Source organism: Mixophyes fleayi, chromosome 3, assembly GCF_038048845.1.
Source record: "Mixophyes fleayi isolate aMixFle1 chromosome 3, aMixFle1.hap1, whole genome shotgun sequence".
Taxonomy (NCBI): domain Eukaryota; kingdom Metazoa; phylum Chordata; class Amphibia; order Anura; family Limnodynastidae; genus Mixophyes; species Mixophyes fleayi.
The window spans coordinates 5,442,183-5,458,815 of NC_134404.1; the positions used below are offsets into that span (position 1 = coordinate 5,442,183).

The window sequence follows — 16,633 nt, forward strand, 5'->3', positions numbered from 1 at the left end:
TCTTAACTCTCTGTGTATTACATATTTAACCAGGTGGTGACATGGAGTGGGTTTGGCATGGCCTATGATGACACTAATTTCATCATCACGCTCCAGACCACTCAGTGATCAGTGAGGTGGGCAATGTTTGATGATGTGATTTGCATCATCACGGCACGTCCCTGACCACTTGCAGATTTGTAAATGCCAATCCAGCAGGATAGGTAACAATGCAATAAATCCATGTGTGATGTCTGGAGGCCACTTTCCAAGAAGTGGAAAAGGTTCTCATTTCCATTTTAATGAGTTGCAAAGAGCTATGGAAAGTATCCCCAGTAACAGAACTCGTGTCTCTATCACCTGCCTCTGCACTGTACTTCAACAGAGCACAGAAACCATAATTGCCCTACTAGAGGCTCAGCAGCATGCAGGATGATTAACAGGCAGCAGAAATGAAAACAAGTTACAGTTTCTCTGACTATTAAAGATAAACAGCATGAGTCATGCATATTTCTGGGTATTTAATATGTCAGAAATTGCCCTCTAAAATTATATGAAAACTTTCCTTCGAGCCGGAGTTGAACCAGCGACCTAAGGATTTCTGTACCAATTTCCTCTACAGTCCTCCACTCTACCAGCTGAGCTATCAAAGGATTGTGCTTTAGAGGACTTCTGATGTCATGTGCACTACATCTGACTGAGTGAAAACACAAACAGAATTGAATTATCCTTAAAACAGAAAAATTGCTTGTCTAGATAAAGAGATCCACATTTTTATTTCTGGTCTACTTGCTCATCAAAAGTTGTAAAAATTGTCATGTTTAATAATTGGTAATACATCATTAAAAGTTTTATTTTTATTTGTTCATTTTGAATTAATTAGCTTCAGAAATAGTTGGGAAAACAGCTTCCTTAGATTTTCCAACTGCAGACGCCTTTACGTCAAGATTAAAAATGCTGGAAAATTTTCAACCTATCTGCATTCTCCAATTTAGCTTGACTTTTTTAATTGATGAAAATTCCAGAAATTGTGGTGACAAATTGTCAAACTTTTGCCCAGTGAGACAAAAATGGATTTCTAGTCAATGATCCACGCTGCCACCACTATTTCTCACAGTACTCTCTGTTTTTACAATGCATTTTCTATGGGTTCAGATCTATGGGATTTCAGAAGTAATATTGTATTTCAGTTCACATCCGTGGTCTCTTAAACCTGTCCTTTGTATGCTTATTAAGGAAAGCGGAGAAATTCTGGGCACAGAAGCAGACATTATTGGTTTGTAAGCATTTGCGTAGTCTAGTTTCATTCAGAACATCCCTACTGCACCATTAAAAAGTTGTGAACTCTCCCTGGAAACCCATTGATCCACAAGTTCAAGAGTTCTTTTTTTTCACATGAAGGATGTGTTACATATAAAATAGGGTTTTCCCACTCAAAATTTGGAAGATGGATGTTGAAATATGGGGTCAGACCAGTTCTGCCCTAATTTTGGATACAGAAATGTTGGGAGGTATATAAATCCTGTGGATTTGACCACATCCCATTTCCATAACCAAAGCACAGTTTCTCCTGGATTTTGTTGCTGAGATAAACAGAGCAGGCATTAAACAAGTGGTACTGTTGCTGCCATTCAAAAAAGCTTCAACTTCCCATACCGGAAGTCAAACCCGGGCCACCTGGGTGAAAACCAGGAATCCTAACTGCTAGACCATATGGGACTTTTCCATTGAGTGTTTCAGCATAACAGCACAACAAATATATCATGCTTTGCTGTAATGTATCTTAACTCTCTGTGTATTACATATTTAACCAGGTGGTGACATGGAGTGGGTTTGGCATGGCCTATGATGACACTAATTTCATCATCACGCGCCAGACCACTCAGTGATCAGTGAGGTGGGCAATGTTTGATGATGTGATTTGCATCATCACGGCACGTCCCTGACCATTTGCAGATTTGTAAATGCCAATCCAGCAGGATAGGTAACAATGCAATAAATCCATGTGTGATGTCTGGAGGCCACTTTCCAAGAAGTGGAAAAGGTTCTCATTTCCATTTTAATGAGTTGCAAAGAGCTATGGAAAGTATCCCCAGTAACAGAACTCGTGTCTCTATCACCTGCCTCTGCACTGTACTTCAACAGAGCACAGAAACCATAATTGCCCTACTAGAGGCTCAGCAGCATGCAGGATGATTAACAGGCAGCAGAAATGAACACAAGTTACGGATGACATTATGGAATTTCATCTTGAAATTACTTCCAGTTCGAACTTTTCACTTCAAAAAACACCTGTTCAAACATGCCAAAACCCAGGATTGAACCAGGGACCTTCAGATCTTCAGTCTAACGCTTTCCCAGCTGAGCTATTTCAGCCAGCTTGGAAGAAGAATGTATTCACAATTTCGGATTACTGTAATGATTTCAAATGAATAAGCTTTAATTAGCTACAGGTACTTTCTCATTCTAAATTTCATTGGAATTTAAGGTGAGTCCATGAAAATCATGAACACCTTAGTATCTGCTGCTGCATTGCAGGTAAGTATTGTTAATTTTAGTTTTATTGTTCAGTGGAAGGCTAGGGCTCATTAATCTTCTCTCCTGTAGTAGAAGAGAGAGAAAGCCCCAGAAATTGAAAGCCAACAATCCTTTGGATCTTCAACCTAACTTTCTCCAAACTGAGTCATGCCAGGAAGATTACACAAGGTTATATAACAGTTTTTCCTTTCATCATGATTGCTTTGAATGTAAACATAGCATTCCATAGCAGTTTTTATACTGTATGTTCACCCATCACAAAACCTTTATTTTATAATAGAAGCATTGATGCAAAATGCTGAGAAATTTTATCATTGAGATAATTACAATTGCATAAAGAGTCAAGCCCGGACTACTGAAATCATGGACACTTTTTATCCTGTATTTCTGGACAGTGTTATTAAATGAAATGTTCTGATTATTTGAAAGATGGGGCTGAATATTCTTCTTTGCTAAGAAAAATTGGTGGATGACATTATGGAATTTCATCTTGAAATTACTTCCAGTTCGAGCTTTTCACTTCAAAAAACACCTGTTCAAACATGCCGAAACCCAGGATCGAACCAGGGACCTTTAGATGTTCAGTCTAATGCTCTCCCAGCTGACCTATTTCGGCCAGCTTGGAAGATGAATGTATTTACAATTTCGGATTACTATAATGATTTCAAATGAATAAGCTTTAATTAGCTACAGGTACTTTATCATTCTAAATTTCATTGGAATTTAAGGTGAGTCCATGAAAATCATGAACACCTTAGTATCTGCTGCTGCATTGCAGGTAAGTATTGTTAATTTTAGTTTTATTGTTCAGTGGAAGGCTAGGGCTCATTAATCTTCTCTCCTGTAGTAGAAGAGAGAGAAAGCCCCAGAAATTGAAAGCCAACAATCCTTTGGATCTTCAACCTAACTTTCTCCAAACTGAGTCATGCCAGGAAGATTACACAAGGTTATATAACAGTTTTTCTTTTTCTCATGATTGCTTCGAATGTAAACATAGCATTTCATAGCAGTTTTTATACTGTATGTTCACCCATCACAAAACCTTTATTTTATAATAGAAGCTTTGATGGAAAATGCTGAGAAATTTTATCATTGAGATAATTACAATTGCATAAAGAGTCAAGCCCGGACTACTGAAATCATGGACACTTTTTATCCTGTATTTCTGGACAGTGTTATTAAATAAAATGTTCTGATTATTTGAAAGATGGGGCTGAATATTCTTCTTTGCTAAGAAAAATTGGTGGATGACATTATGGAATTTCATCTTGAAATTACTTCCAGTTCGAGCTTTTCACTTCAAAAAAAACCTGTTCAAACATGCCGAAACCCGGGATCGAACCAGGGACCTTTAGATCTTCAGTCTAACGCTCTCCCAGCTGAGCTATTTCGGCCAGCTTGGAAGATGAATGTATTCACAATTTCGGATTACTATAATGATTTTAAATGAATAAGCTTTAATTAGCTACAGGTACTTTCTCATTCTAAATTTCATTGGAATTTAAGGTGAGTCCATGAAAATCATGAACACCTTAGTATCTGCTGCTGCATTGCAGGTAAGTATTGTTAATTTTAGTTTTATTGTTCAGTGGAAGGCTAGGGCTCATTAATCTTCTCTCCTGTAGTAGAAGAGAGAGAAAGCCCCAGAAATTGAAAGCCAACAATCCTTTGGATCTTCAACCTAACTTTCTCCAAACTGAGTCATGCCAGGAAGATTACACAAGGTTATATAACAGTTTTTCCTTTCATCATGATTGCTTTGAATGTAAACATAGCATTCCATAGCAGTTTTTATACTGTATGTTCACCCATCACAAAACCTTTATTTTATAATAGAAGCATTGATGCAAAATGCTGAGAAATTTTATCATTGAGATAATTACAATTGCATAAAGAGTCAAGCCCGGACTACTGAAATCATGGACACTTTTTATCCTGTATTTCTGGACAGTGTTATTAAATGAAATGTTCTGATTATTTGAAAGATGGGGCTGAATATTCTTCTTTGCTAAGAAAAATTGGTGGATGACATTATGGAATTTCATCTTGAAATTACTTCCAGTTCGAGCTTTTCACTTCAAAAAACACCTGTTCAAACATGCCGAAACCCAGGATCGAACCAGGGACCTTTAGATGTTCAGTCTAATGCTCTCCCAGCTGACCTATTTCGGCCAGCTTGGAAGATGAATGTATTTACAATTTCGGATTACTATAATGATTTCAAATGAATAAGCTTTAATTAGCTACAGGTACTTTATCATTCTAAATTTCATTGGAATTTAAGGTGAGTCCATGAAAATCATGAACACCTTAGTATCTGCTGCTGCATTGCAGGTAAGTATTGTTAATTTTAGTTTTATTGTTCAGTGGAAGGCTAGGGCTCATTAATCTTCTCTCCTGTAGTAGAAGAGAGAGAAAGCCCCAGAAATTGAAAGCCAACAATCCTTTGGATCTTCAACCTAACTTTCTCCAAACTGAGTCATGCCAGGAAGATTACACAAGGTTATATAAAAGTTTTTCTTTTTCTCATGATTGCTTCGAATGTAAACATAGCATTTCATAGCAGTTTTTATACTGTATGTTCACCCATCACAAAACCTTTATTTTATAATAGAAGCTTTGATGGAAAATGCTGAGAAATTTTATCATTGAGATAATTACAATTGCATAAAGAGTCAAGCCCGGACTACTGAAATCATGGACACTTTTTATCCTGTATTTCTGGACAGTGTTATTAAATAAAATGTTCTGATTATTTGAAAGATGGGGCTGAATATTCTTCTTTGCTAAGAAAAATTGGTGGATGACATTATGGAATTTCATCTTGAAATTACTTCCAGTTCGAGCTTTTCACTTCAAAAAACACCTGTTCAAACATGCCAAAACCCGGGATCGAACCAGGGACCTTTAGATCTTCAGTCTAACGCTCTCCCAGCTGAGCTATTTCAGCCAGCTTGGAAGATGAATGTATTCACAATTTCGGATTACTATAATGATTTTAAATGAATAAGCTTTAATTAGCTACAGGTACTTTCTCATTCTAAATTTCATTGGAATTTAAGGTGAGTCCATGAAAATCATGAACACCTTAGTATCTGCTGCTGCATTGCAGGTAAGTATTGTTAATTTTAGTTTTATTGTTCAGTGGAAGGCTAGGGCTCATTAATCTTCTCTCCTGTAGTAGAAGAGAGAGAAAGCCCCAGAAATTGAAAGCCAACAATCCTTTGGATCTTCAACCTAACTTTCTCCAAACTGAGTCATGCCAGGAAGATTACACAAGGTTATATAACAGTTTTTCCTTTCATCATGATTGCTTTGAATGTAAACATAGCATTCCATAGCAGTTTTTATACTGTATGTTCACCCATCACAAAACCTTTATTTTATAATAGAAGCATTGATGCAAAATGCTGAGAAATTTTATCATTGAGATAATTACAATTGCATAAAGAGTCAAGCCCGGACTACTGAAATCATGGACACTTTTTATCCTGTATTTCTGGACAGTGTTATTAAATGAAATGTTCTGATTATTTGAAAGATGGGGCTGAATATTCTTCTTTGCTAAGAAAAATTGGTGGATGACATTATGGAATTTCATCTTGAAATTACTTCCAGTTCGAGCTTTTCACTTCAAAAAACACCTGTTCAAACATGCCGAAACCCAGGATCGAACCAGGGACCTTTAGATGTTCAGTCTAATGCTCTCCCAGCTGACCTATTTCGGCCAGCTTGGAAGATGAATGTATTTACAATTTCGGATTACTATAATGATTTCAAATGAATAAGCTTTAATTAGCTACAGGTACTTTATCATTCTAAATTTCATTGGAATTTAAGGTGAGTCCATGAAAATCATGAACACCTTAGTATCTGCTGCTGCATTGCAGGTAAGTATTGTTAATTTTAGTTTTATTGTTCAGTGGAAGGCTAGGGCTCATTAATCTTCTCTCCTGTAGTAGAAGAGAGAGAAAGCCCCAGAAATTGAAAGCCAACAATCCTTTGGATCTTCAACCTAACTTTCTCCAAACTGAGTCATGCCAGGAAGATTACACAAGGTTATATAACAGTTTTTCTTTTTCTCATGATTGCTTCGAATGTAAACATAGCATTTCATAGCAGTTTTTATACTGTATGTTCACCCATCACAAAACCTTTATTTTATAATAGAAGCTTTGATGGAAAATGCTGAGAAATTTTATCATTGAGATAATTACAATTGCATAAAGAGTCAAGCCCGGACTACTGAAATCATGGACACTTTTTATCCTGTATTTCTGGACAGTGTTATTAAATAAAATGTTCTGATTATTTGAAAGATGGGGCTGAATATTCTTCTTTGCTAAGAAAAATTGGTGGATGACATTATGGAATTTCATCTTGAAATTACTTCCAGTTCGAGCTTTTCACTTCAAAAAACACCTGTTCAAACATGCCGAAACCCAGGATCGAACCAGGGACCTTTAGATCTTCAGTCTAACGCTCTCCCAGCTGAGCTATTTGGGCCAGCTTGGAAGATGAATGTATTCACAATTTCGGATTACTATAATGATTTTAAATGAATAAGCTTTAATTAGCTACAGGTACTTTCTCATTCTAAATTTCATTGGAATTTAAGGTGAGTCCATGAAAATCATGAACACCTTAGTATCTGCTGCTGCATTGCAGGTAAGTATTGTTAATTTTAGTTTTATTGTTCAGTGGAAGGCTAGGGCTCATTAATCTTCTCTCCTGTAGTAGAAGAGAGAGAAAGCCCCAGAATATGAAAGCCAACAATCCTTTGGATCTTCAACCTAACTTTCTCCAAACTGAGTCATGCCAGGAAGATTACACAAGGTTATATAACAGTTTTTCTTTTCATCATGATTGCTTTGAATGTAAACATAGCATTTCATAGCAGTTTTTATACTGTATGTTCACCCATCACAAAACCTTTATTTTATAATAGAAGCATTGATGCAAAATGCTGAGAAATTTTATCATTGAGATAATTACAATTGCATAAAGAGACAAGCCCGGACTACTGAAATCATGGACACTTTTTATCCTGTATTTCTGGACAGTGTTATTAAATGAAATGTTCTGATTATTTGAAAGATGGGGCTGAATATTCTTCTTTGCTAAGAAAAATTGGTGGATGACATTATGGAATTTCATCTTGAAATTACTTCCAGTTCGAGCTTTTCACTTCAAAAAACACCTGTTCAAACATGCCGAAACCCGGGATTGAACCAGGGACCTTTAGATCTTCAGTCTAACGCTCTCCCAGCTGAGCTATTTCGGCCAGCTTGGAAGATGAATGTATACACAATTTCGGATTACTATAATGATTTCAAATGAATAAGCTTTAATTAGCTACAGGTACTTTCTCATTCTAAATTTCATTGGAATTTAAGGTGAGTCCATGAAAATCATGAACACCTTAGTATCTGCTGCTGCATTGCAGGTAAGTATTGTTAATTTTAGTTTTATTGTTCAGTGGAAGGCTAGGGCTCATTAATCTTCTCTCCTGTAGTAGAAGAGAGAGAAAGCCCCAGAAATTGAAAGCCAACAATCCTTTGGATCTTCAACCTAACTTTCTCCAAACTGAGTCATGCCAGGAAGATTACACAAGGTTATATAACAGTTTTTCCTTTCATCATGATTGCTTCGAATGTAAACATAGCATTTCATAGCAGTTTTTATACTGTATGTTCACCCATCACAAAACCTTTATTTTATAATAGAAGCATTGATGCAAAATGCTGAGAAATTTTATCATTGAGATAATTACAATTGCATAAAGAGTCAAGCCCGGACTATTGAAATCATGGACACTTTTTATCCTGTATTTCTGGACAGTGTTATTAAATGAAATGTTCTGATTATTTGAAAGATGGGGCTGAATATTCTTCTTTGCTAAGAAAAATTGGTGGATGACATTATGGAATTTCATCTTGAAATTACTTCCAGTTTGAGCTTTTCACTTCAAAAAACACCTGTTCAAACATGCCGAAACCCAGGATCGAACCAGGGACCTTTAGATCTTCAGTCTAACGCTCTCCCAGCTGAGCTATTTCGGCCAGCTTGGAAGATGAATGTATTCACAATTTCGGATTACTATAATGATTTCAAATGAATAAGCTTTAATTAGCTACAGGTACTTTCTCATTCTAAATTTCATTGGAATTTAAGGTGAGTCCATGAAAATCATGAACACCTTAGTATCTGCTGCTGCATTGCAGGTAAGTATTGTTAATTTTAGTTTTATTGTTCAGTGGAAGGCTAGGGCTCATTAATCTTTTCTCCTGTAGTAGAAGAGAGAGAAAGCCCCAGAAATTGAAAGCCAACAATCCTTTGGATCTTCAACCTAACTTTCTCCAAACTGAGTCATGCCAGGAAGATTACACAAGGTTATATAACAGTTTTTCCTTTCATCATGATTGCTTCGAATGTAAACATAGCATTTCATAGCAGTTTTTATACTGTATGTTCACCCATCACAAAACCTTTATTTTATAATAGAAGCATTGATGCAAAATGCTGAGAAATTTTATCATTGAGATAATTACAATTGCATAAAGAGTCAAGCCCAGACTACTGAAATCATGGACACTTTTTACCCTGTATTTTTGGACAGTGTTATTAAATGAAATGTTCTGATTATTTGAAAGATGGGGCTGAATATTCTTCTTTGCTAAGAAAAATTGGTGAATGACATTATGGAATTTCATCTTGAAATTACTTCCAGTTCAAGCTTTTCCCTTCAAAAAACACCTGTTCAAACATGCCGAAACCCAGGATCGAACCAGGGACCTTTAGATCTTCAGTCTAACGCTCTCCCAGCTGAGCTATTTCGGCCAGCTTGGAAGATGAACGTATTCACAATTTCGGATTACTATAATGATTTCAAATGAATAAGCTTTAATTAGCTACAGGTACTTTCTCATTCTAAATATCATTGGAATTTAAGGTGAGTCCATGAAAATCCTGAACACCTTAGTATCTGCTGCTGCATTGCAGGTAAGTATTGTTAATTTTAGTTTAATTGTTCAGTGGAAGGCTAGGGCTCATTAATCTTCTCTCCTTTAGTAGAAGAGAGAGAAAGCCCCAGAAATTGAAAGCCAACAACATTTTGGATCTTCAACCTAACTTTCTCCAAACTGAGTCATGCCAGGAAGATTACACAAGGTTATATAACAGTTTTTCCTTTCATCATGATTGCTTTGAATGTAAACATAGCATTTCATAGCAGTTTTTATACTGTATGTTCACCCATCACAAAACCTTTATTTTATAATAGAAGCATTGATGCAAAATGCTGAGAAATTTTATCATTGAGATAATTACAATTGCATAAAGAGTCAAGCCCGGACTACTGAAATCATGGACATTTTTTATCCTGTATTTCTGGACAGTGTTATTAAATAAAATGTTCTGATTATTTGAAAGATGGGGCTGAATATTCTTCTTTGCTAAGAAAAATTGGTGGATGACATTATGGAATTTCATCTTGAAATTACTTCCAGTTCGAGCTTTTCACTTCAAAAAACACCTGTTCAAACATGCCGAAACCCGGGATCGAACCAGGGACCTTTAGATCTTCAGTCTAACGCTCTCCCAGCTGAGCTATTTCGGCCAGCTTGGAAGATGAATGTATTCACAATTTCGGATTACTATAATGATTTCAAATGAATAAGCTTTAATTAGCTACAGGTACTTTCTCATTCTAAATTTCATTGGAATTTAAGGTGAGTCCATGAAAATCATGAACACCTTAGTATCTGCTGCTGCATTGCAGGTAAGTATTGTTAATTTTAGTTTTATTGTTCAGTGGAAGGCTAGGGCTCATTAATCTTCTCTCCTGTAGTAGAAGAGAGAGAAAGCCCCAGAAATTGAAAGCCAACAATCCTTTGGATCTTCAACCTAACTTTCTCCAAACTGAGTCATGCCAGGAAGATTACACAAGGTTATATAACAGTTTTTCCTTTCATCATGATTGCTTCGAATGTAAACATAGCATTTCATAGCAGTTTTTATACTGTATGTTCACCCATCACAAAACCTTTATTTTATAATAGAAGCATTGATGCAAAATGCTGAGAAATTTTATCATTGAGATAATTACAATTGCATAAAGAGTCAAGCCCAGACTACTGAAATCATGGACACTTTTTACCCTGTATTTTTGGACAGTGTTATTAAATGAAATGTTCTGATTATTTGAAAGATGGGGCTGAATATTCTTCTTTGCTAAGAAAAATTGGTGAATGACATTATGGAATTTCATCTTGAAATTACTTCCAGTTCAAGCTTTTCCCTTCAAAAAACACCTGTTCAAACATGCCGAAACCCGGGATCGAACCAGGGACCTTTAGATCTTCAGTCTAACGCTCTCCCAGCTGAGCTATTTCGGCCAGCTTGGAAGATGAACGTATTCACAATTTCGGATTACTATAATGATTTCAAATGAATAAGCTTTAATTAGCTACAGGTACTTTCTCATTCTAAATTTCATTGGAATTTAAGGTGAGTCCATGAAAATCCTGAACACCTTAGTATCTGCTGCTGCATTGCAGGTAAGTATTGTTAATTTTAGTTTAATTGTTCAGTGGAAGGCTAGGGCTCATTAATCTTCTCTCCTTTAGTAGAAGAGAGAGAAAGCCCCAGAAATTGAAAGCCAACAACATTTTGGATCTTCAACCTAACTTTCTCCAAACTGAGTCATGCCAGGAAGATTACACAAGGTTATATAACAGTTTTTCCTTTCATCATGATTGCTTTGAATGTAAACATAGCATTTCATAGCAGTTTTTATACTGTATGTTCACCCATCACAAAACCTTTATTTTATAATAGAAGCATTGATGCAAAATGCTGAGAAATTTTATCATTGAGATAATTACAATTGCATAAAGAGTCAAGCCCGGACTACTGAAATCATGGACATTTTTTATCCTGTATTTCTGGACAGTGTTATTAAATAAAATGTTCTGATTATTTGAAAGATGGGGCTGAATATTCTTCTTTGCTAAGAAAAATTGGTGGATGACATTATGGAATTTCATCTTGAAATTACTTCCAGTTCGAGCTTTTCACTTCAAAAAACACCTGTTCAAACATGCCGAAACCCGGGATCGAACCAGGGACCTTTAGATCTTCAGTCTAACGCTCTCCCAGCTGAGCTATTTCAGCCAGCTTGGAAGATGAATGTATTCACAATTTCGGATTACTATAATGATTTCAAATGAATAAGCTTTAATTAGCTACAGGTACTTTCTCATTCTAAATTTCATTGGAATTTAAGGTGAGTCCATGAAAATCATGAACACCTTAGTATCTACTGCTGCATTGCAGGTAAGTATTGTTAATTTTAGTTTTATTGTTCAGTGGAAGGCTAGGGCTCATTAATCTTCTCTCCTGTAGTAGAAGAGAGAGAAAGCCCCAGAAATTGAAAGCCAACAATCCTTTGGATCTTCAACCTAACTTTCTCCAAACTGAGTCATGCCAGGAAGATTACACAAGGTTATATAACAGTTTTTCCTTTCATCATGATTGCTTCGAATGTAAACATAGCATTTCATAGCAGTTTTTATACTGTATGTTCACCCATCACAAAACCTTTATTTTATAATAGAAGCATTGATGCAAAATGCTGAGAAATTTTATCATTGAGATAATTACAATTGCATAAAGAGTCAAGCCCAGACTACTGAAATCATGGACACTTTTTACCCTGTATTTTTGGACAGTGTTATTAAATGAAATGTTCTGATTATTTGAAAGATGGGGCTGAATATTCTTCTTTGCTAAGAAAAATTGGTGAATGACATTATGGAATTTCATCTTGAAATTACTTCCAGTTCAAGCTTTTCCCTTCAAAAAACACCTGTTCAAACATGCCGAAACCCGGGATCGAACCAGGGACCTTTAGATCTTCAGTCTAACGCTCTCCCAGCTGAGCTATTTCGGCCAGCTTGGAAGATGAACGTATTCACAATTTTGGATTACTATAATGATTTCAAATGAATAAGCTTTAATTAGCTACAGGTACTTTCTCATTCTAAATTTCATTGGAATTTAAGGTGAGTCCATGAAAATCCTGAACACCTTAGTATCTGCTGCTGCATTGCAGGTAAGTATTGTTAATTTTAGTTTAATTGTTCAGTGGAAGGCTAGGGCTCATTAATCTTCTCTCCTTTAGTAGAAGAGAGAGAAAGCCCCAGAAATTGAAAGCCAACAACATTTTGGATCTTCAACCTAACTTTCTCCAAACTGAGTCATGCCAGGAAGATTACACAAGGTTATATAACAGTTTTTCCTTTCATCATGATTGCTTCGAATGTAAACATAGCATTTCATAGCAGTTTTTATACTGTATGTTCACCCATCACAAAACCTTTATTTTATAATAGAAGCATTGATGCAAAATGCTGAGAAATTTTATCATTGAGATAATTACAATTGCATAAAGAGTCAAGCCCGGACTACTGAAATCATGGACATTTTTTATCCTGTATTTCTGGACAGTGTTATTAAATAAAATGTTCTGATTATTTGAAAGATGGGGCTGAATATTCTTCTTTGCTAAGAAAAATTGGTGGATGACATTATGGAATTTCATCTTGAAATTACTTCCAGTTCGAGCTTTTCACTTCAAAAAACACCTGTTCAAACATGCCGAAACCCGGGATCGAACCAGGGACCTTTAGATCTTCAGTCTAACGCTCTCCCAGCTGAGCTATTTCGGCCAGCTTGGAAGATGAATGTATTCACAATTTCGGATTACTATAATGATTTCAAATGAATAAGCATTAATTAGCTACAGGTACTTTCTCATTCTAAATTTCATTGGAATTTAAGGTGAGTCCATGAAAATCATGAACACCTTAGTATCTGCTGCTGCATTGCAGGTAAGTATTGTTAATTTTAGTTTTATTGTTCAGTGGAAGGCTAGGGCTCATTAATCTTCTCTCCTGTAGTAGAAGAGAGAGAAAGCCCCAGAAATTGAAAGCCAACAATCCTTTGGATCTTCAACCTAACTTTCTCCAAACTGAGTCATGCCAGGAAGATTACACAAGGTTATATAACAGTTTTTCCTTTCATCATGATTGCTTCGAATGTAAACATAGCATTTCATAGCAGTTTTTATACTGTATGTTCACCCATCACAAAACCTTTATTTTATAATAGAAGCATTGATGCAAAATGCTGAGAAATTTTATCATTGAGATAATTACAATTGCATAAAGAGTCAAGCCCAGACTACTGAAATCATGGACACTTTTTACCCTGTATTTTTGGACAGTGTTATTAAATGAAATGTTCTGATTATTTGAAAGATGGGGCTGAATATTCTTCTTTGCTAAGAAAAATTGGTGAATGACATTATGGAATTTCATCTTGAAATTACTTCCAGTTCAAGCTTTTCCCTTCAAAAAACACCTGTTCAAACATGCCGAAACCCAGGATCGAACCAGGGACCTTTAGATCTTCAGTCTAACGCTCTCCCAGCTGAGCTATTTCGGCCAGCTTGGAAGATGAACGTATTCACAATTTCGGATTACTATAATGATTTCAAATGAATAAGCTTTAATTAGCTACAGGTACTTTCTCATTCTAAATTTCATTGGAATTTAAGGTGAGTCCATGAAAATCCTGAACACCTTAGTATCTGCTGCTGCATTGCAGGTAAGTATTGTTAATTTTAGTTTAATTGTTCAGTGGAAGGCTAGGGCTCATTAATCTTCTCTCCTTTAGTAGAAGAGAGAGAAAGCCCCAGAAATTGAAAGCCAACAACATTTTGGATCTTCAACCTAACTTTCTCCAAACTGAGTCATGCCAGGAAGATTACACAAGGTTATATAACAGTTTTTCCTTTCATCATGATTGCTTTGAATGTAAACATAGCATTTCATAGCAGTTTTTATACTGTATGTTCACCCATCACAAAACCTTTATTTTATAATAGAAGCATTGATGCAAAATGCTGAGAAATTTTATCATTGAGATAATTACAATTGCATAAAGAGTCAAGCCCGGACTACTGAAATCATGGACATTTTTTATCCTGTATTTCTGGACAGTGTTATTAAATAAAATGTTCTGATTATTTGAAAGATGGGGCTGAATATTCTTCTTTGCTAAGAAAAATTGGTGGATGACATTATGGAATTTCATCTTGAAATTACTTCCAGTTCGAGCTTTTCACTTCAAAAAACACCTGTTCAAACATGCCGAAACCCGGGATCGAACCAGGGACCTTTAGATCTTCAGTCTAACGCTCTCCCAGCTGAGCTATTTCGGCCAGCTTGGAAGATGAATGTATTCACAATTTCGGATTACTATAATGATTTCAAATGAATAAGCTTTAATTAGCTACAGGTACTTTTCTCATTCTAAATTTCATTGGAATTTAAGGTGAGTCCATGAAAATCATGAACACCTTAGTATCTGCTGCTGCATTGCAGGTAAGTATTGTTAATTTTAGTTTTATTGTTCAGTGGAAGGCTAGGGCTCATTAATCTTCTCTCCTGTAGTAGAAGAGAGAGAAAGCCCCAGAAATTGAAAGCCAACAATCCTTTGGATCTTCAACCTAACTTTCTCCAAACTGAGTCATGCCAGGAAGATTACACAAGGTTATATAACAGTTTTTTCCTTTCATCATGATTGCTTCGAATGTAAACATAGCATTTCATAGCAGTTTTTATACTGTATGTTCACCCATCACAAAACCTTTATTTTATAATAGAAGCATTGATGCAAAATGCTGAGAAATTTTATCATTGAGATAATTACAATTGCATAAAGAGTCAAGCCCAGACTACTGAAATCATGGACACTTTTTACCCTGTATTTTTGGACAGTGTTATTAAATGAAATGTTCTGATTATTTGAAAGATGGGGCTGAATATTCTTCTTTGCTAAGAAAAATTGGTGAATGACATTATGGAATTTCATCTTGAAATTACTTCCAGTTCAAGCTTTTCCTTCAAAAAACACCTGTTCAAACATGCCGAAACCCGGATCGAACCAGGGACCTTTAGATCTTCAGTCTAACGCTCTCCCAGCTGAGCTATTTCGGCCAGCTTGGAAGATGAACGTATTCACAATTTCGGATTACTATAATGATTTCAAATGAATAAGCTTTAATTAGCTACAGGTACTTTCTCATTCTAAATTTCATTGGAATTTAAGGTGAGTCCATGAAAATCCTGAACACCTTAGTATCTGCTGCTGCATTGCAGGTAAGTATTGTTAATTTTAGTTTAATTGTTCAGTGGAAGGCTAGGGCTCATTAATCTTCTCTCCTTTAGTAGAAGAGAGAGAAAGCCCCAGAAATTGAAAGCCAACAACATTTTGGATCTTCAACCTAACTTTCTCCAAACTGAGTCATGCCAGGAAGATTACACAAGGTTATATAACAGTTTTTTCCTTTCATCATGATTGCTTCGAATGTAAACATAGCATTTCATAGCAGTTTTTATACTGTATGTTCACCCATCACAAAACCTTTATTTTATAATAGAAGCATTGATGCAAAATGCTGAGAAATTTTATCATTGAGATAATTACAATTGCATAAAGAGTCAAGCCCAGACTACTGAAATCATGGACACTTTTTATCCTGTATTTTTGGACAGTGTTATTAAATGAAATGTTCTGATTATTTGAAAGATGGGGCTGAATATTCTTCTTTGCTAAGAAAAATTGGTGAATGACATTATGGAATTTCATCTTGAAATTACTTCCAGTTCAAGCTTTTCCCTTCAAAAAACACCTGTTCAAACATGCCGAAACCCGGGATCGAACCAGGGACCTTTAGATCTTCAGTCTAACGCTCTCCCAGCTGAGCTATTTCGGCCAGCTTGGAAGATGAATGTATTTACAATTTCAGATTACTATAATGATTTCAAATGAATAAGCTTTAATTAGCTACAGGTACTTTCTCATTCTAAATTTCATTGGAATTTAAGGTGAGTCCATGAAAATCCTGAACACCTTAGTATCTGCTGCTGCATTGCAGGTAAGTATTGTTAATTTTAGTTTTATTGTTCAGTGGAAGGCTAGGGCTCATTAATCTTCTCTCCTTTAGTAGAAGAGAGAGAAAGCCCCAGAAATTGAAAGCCAACAATCC

The 16,633-nt window shown here is 35.8% G+C and overlaps 10 non-coding genes across 10 annotated transcripts; all 10 read right to left on the bottom strand.

Moving 5' to 3' along the window:
* Positions 1 to 542: 542 nt before the first annotated feature.
* TRNAY-GUA (transfer RNA tyrosine (anticodon GUA)) lies at positions 543 to 632 on the bottom strand. The gene is given in 2 exon segments: positions 543 to 578; positions 596 to 632. It is a non-coding gene; the product is annotated as a tRNA-Tyr (tRNA).
* Positions 633 to 3,838: 3,206 nt separating this feature from the next.
* TRNAF-GAA (transfer RNA phenylalanine (anticodon GAA)) lies at positions 3,839 to 3,911 on the bottom strand. The gene has a single exon. It is a non-coding gene; the product is annotated as a tRNA-Phe (tRNA).
* Positions 3,912 to 7,728: 3,817 nt separating this feature from the next.
* On the bottom strand, positions 7,729 to 7,801 carry TRNAF-GAA (transfer RNA phenylalanine (anticodon GAA)). Its single transcript has one exon. It is a non-coding gene; the product is annotated as a tRNA-Phe (tRNA).
* A 2,261-nt stretch (positions 7,802 to 10,062) lies between these two features.
* Positions 10,063 to 10,135, bottom strand: TRNAF-GAA (transfer RNA phenylalanine (anticodon GAA)). The gene has a single exon. It is a non-coding gene; the product is annotated as a tRNA-Phe (tRNA).
* Positions 10,136 to 10,840: 705 nt separating this feature from the next.
* TRNAF-GAA (transfer RNA phenylalanine (anticodon GAA)) lies at positions 10,841 to 10,913 on the bottom strand. Its single transcript has one exon. It is a non-coding gene; the product is annotated as a tRNA-Phe (tRNA).
* A 705-nt stretch (positions 10,914 to 11,618) lies between these two features.
* On the bottom strand, positions 11,619 to 11,691 carry TRNAF-GAA (transfer RNA phenylalanine (anticodon GAA)). Its single transcript has one exon. It is a non-coding gene; the product is annotated as a tRNA-Phe (tRNA).
* Positions 11,692 to 12,396: 705 nt separating this feature from the next.
* Positions 12,397 to 12,469, bottom strand: TRNAF-GAA (transfer RNA phenylalanine (anticodon GAA)). Its single transcript has one exon. It is a non-coding gene; the product is annotated as a tRNA-Phe (tRNA).
* Positions 12,470 to 13,174: 705 nt separating this feature from the next.
* On the bottom strand, positions 13,175 to 13,247 carry TRNAF-GAA (transfer RNA phenylalanine (anticodon GAA)). Its single transcript has one exon. It is a non-coding gene; the product is annotated as a tRNA-Phe (tRNA).
* A 1,483-nt stretch (positions 13,248 to 14,730) lies between these two features.
* Positions 14,731 to 14,803, bottom strand: TRNAF-GAA (transfer RNA phenylalanine (anticodon GAA)). Its single transcript has one exon. It is a non-coding gene; the product is annotated as a tRNA-Phe (tRNA).
* Positions 14,804 to 16,287: 1,484 nt separating this feature from the next.
* TRNAF-GAA (transfer RNA phenylalanine (anticodon GAA)) lies at positions 16,288 to 16,360 on the bottom strand. Its single transcript has one exon. It is a non-coding gene; the product is annotated as a tRNA-Phe (tRNA).
* Between the last annotated feature and the right edge of the window lie 273 nt (positions 16,361 to 16,633).